Raw genomic sequence first — 2903 nt, forward strand, 5'->3', positions numbered from 1 at the left:
GTCTTCCAGATGAAAACATGTTATCTGTTTGGTGTCCTGGAATGCATTTGATTGTAGTTTATAAGGAGTATATTTTTGGCCATATGACAAACAGGCTTCTCATTGACATTTAAGGCCCTCTATTATTATTAGTTATTGTATTTCCTGGTGTTTGTAATTATGCAAGGAGTATGGAGAGTTGAATCTGCTCAGCAATGAATCATAGAAGACTGGATAATTTATAGAGAATGGATTTTCAGTTAAATACCCGTAAGCAACAGTTTGAAATGAGGAGAAAGTTTGCTCAAAGGCTGTGTATTAATGCAATATTCACCAGTAAATTCTTAATTTTATTTATATATATATATCCTTTTTATATATGGCTAATATTTAAAATTTGATTATCGTACAACTGACTGTGAAAGTAAAGAGAATTAATTGAATAATATGAATTGCATGCTATTTACTATTTAACCATTCTTTAAATAAATAAATAAAATTATATCTAAATGCAAATGAATATCATCTAGGAGACAAATGTTGAATTCAATTAGCAAGGGTACCACTGAAAGTCTGGAGCACCTGAAACATATAGTAGTTGTGAAAATTCAGAAACAGTGGAGCAGAAGCAGTAAAGGACATTTCACATTTACGCTGCCTGCTCCTTTTAACATTCGAAATGAAAACATATTAAGAGAAGGCCTTTTAATTTTGGGCAAATGTATTAAACAGATTATATCAAAATAACTGTCCATTATATCCTATGTTTCATCTTCCTTTGTACTGAAGTTTTGGCAGATCTATTTTGAGTGCAGTGTATTGCTGGTTTGTTGATGCCATTCACGCCATCACCCCATTTTACAATTAAACCATTGTCTCTTATATCAAGATGAACTTTTCAATTTCTGGTATTACCCTGTGTTGCTTACATTGCTCACATAAAGGATGTTTCCCCTCTGAGCTACACACCATCCTGACTATATTGCTGTTCCTTCACTTTCGCTGGCTCAAAAAACCCAGAACTCCCTTCCTAACAGCACTGTGGGTGTACCTACACCATGTGGATTGCAGCAGTTCAAGAAATCAGCTCACCATTGTCTTCTGAAGGGCAACGATAGATGAGCAAACAAATCATCACGTACCTCCCATAAAAGAATAAATTTGAAAAAGGGATTTATTTAAAAATTGCATTTACATAGATCCTTCCATGAGTTCAGGGCTTTACAGTCAATAAATTACCATTTTTCAGTCTAATCACTGTCAACATTTGTGCACAGCAATCTGCCAGAAAGAACAACATGATCTTTTTCAGTGATGCTGTCCGAGGAACACCACATCAAGTTAAGCAGGTTTATGCAAGACCTCTGCTCTCACAATTTTGCTTGGTTAGTTGGAGAGTATACACCAGCCTAGCCCTTCTCTGACTCATCCTAGTGGAAATATCTCCAGTTTGTGGTAGTGTTAATATCACCACCTCACCTGTTGCAGTTGAGCTTTCTAATTGTTGCCAAAACTACCTGCTGACATATTCAGAGTTAATATTTCAGGTCAATGATCTTTTAGCAGAACTGGAGAACATTAAAAGCATCTCCTTCTTGCCTTGCCCATCTTCCCACTTGGTTAGTTAGTTGCTCTTGCCCTCTGCTGCACAGAACCATTTTTCTCCTGTTGTCCTTTCAAGCTACGGACTTTTCCCAGGCTCGGTATTTATTTAAAATATCCAACGTTTTCAGTTCTGATGAAGGATTATTGCCCTGAAAGTTTGGGCTTGTAACATTTTTGTTTTAAGTGTAGTCACTGTTGCTGTGTAGAAATATGGCAAACATAAGCACACAGCAAGATCCCATGGACAGCAATGACCAGATAATCTGCTTTTGTGAAATTCATGGAAGGTGGATTTATGGCCTGGACACTGGAGAAATGTACTTATTGTTCTTCAAAATAGTGTCATGGGATCTCTCACACTCCTTGAAGAGGATAGACAGGCTTCAATTTAAAGTTTAACTTGAAAGACCACATCTCCAACAATGCATCATTCCCTTAGTGTTGCATTGAAGTGTCAGTGTCCCTGGAGTAGAACTTGTGTCTAGAACCTTCTGACTCAGGGGTGAGAATACTACTAACCAAGCCACTGCATAAAAGTACACCACATCACAAATAGCTTATCTATTTTACTGTTAGGCCACCTAATAAATGAGTAGAACAATTACTCAAAACAGGTTTTAATGAGATACTGTTCATTTTTCTTTCCACCATGCTGAACAAAATGATCACTCATTTACGTATTTGTTGCAGAATTTTAGTTTCAGACTTTTACATTACAAAAGCAAATGCATCATTGTTCCTCAATGTCTTTTGTACCAATCTTTTCTGACACTAAGAATGAAAATAAAAGTCTGAAAATGCATTTTTACATTTCTCAAGGTTTGGGATGTAGCATTTTAAATGCAACTAACTTAGGAGTCGAGAAATGCATTAACCTTATCAATCTACACAGCAACAACTAAGTGGGGGAGGGGTTCAATGAAGTTCAAGGTGGGGGTAAGATTGTCAAGTTTTTAACCTCATAAATTGGGCAGAAAGCAAATATAATGCTCTTAATATTAACATAAATGTTTTATTAACTTTTATGCTGTCAAATGAACAGCTAAGTAGGAATCAACTAAGGTTGCAACATTTCAAACCAGTCAAGCAGAGAAAGATGGAACTTGGATTTATACAGCACCTTTCATAACCTTAAGATGTCTCACAGCACTTTACAGCCTTTACTTTTGTTGTGCACTTACTGTTGTAATCTAGGAAGTGTGGCAATCAGTTTGCTTCCAGCGAGCTCCCACAAGATTTGTTCAACAAAAAGCAATGTCATAATAGCAGGTAGAGATAACAAGGTGTAGAGCTGGATGAACACAGCAGGTCAAGCAGCA

Source organism: Rhincodon typus, chromosome 4 (assembly GCF_021869965.1).
Source record: "Rhincodon typus isolate 14 chromosome 4, sRhiTyp1.1, whole genome shotgun sequence".
In the NCBI taxonomy this organism is placed as follows: Eukaryota; Metazoa; Chordata; class Chondrichthyes; order Orectolobiformes; family Rhincodontidae; genus Rhincodon; species Rhincodon typus.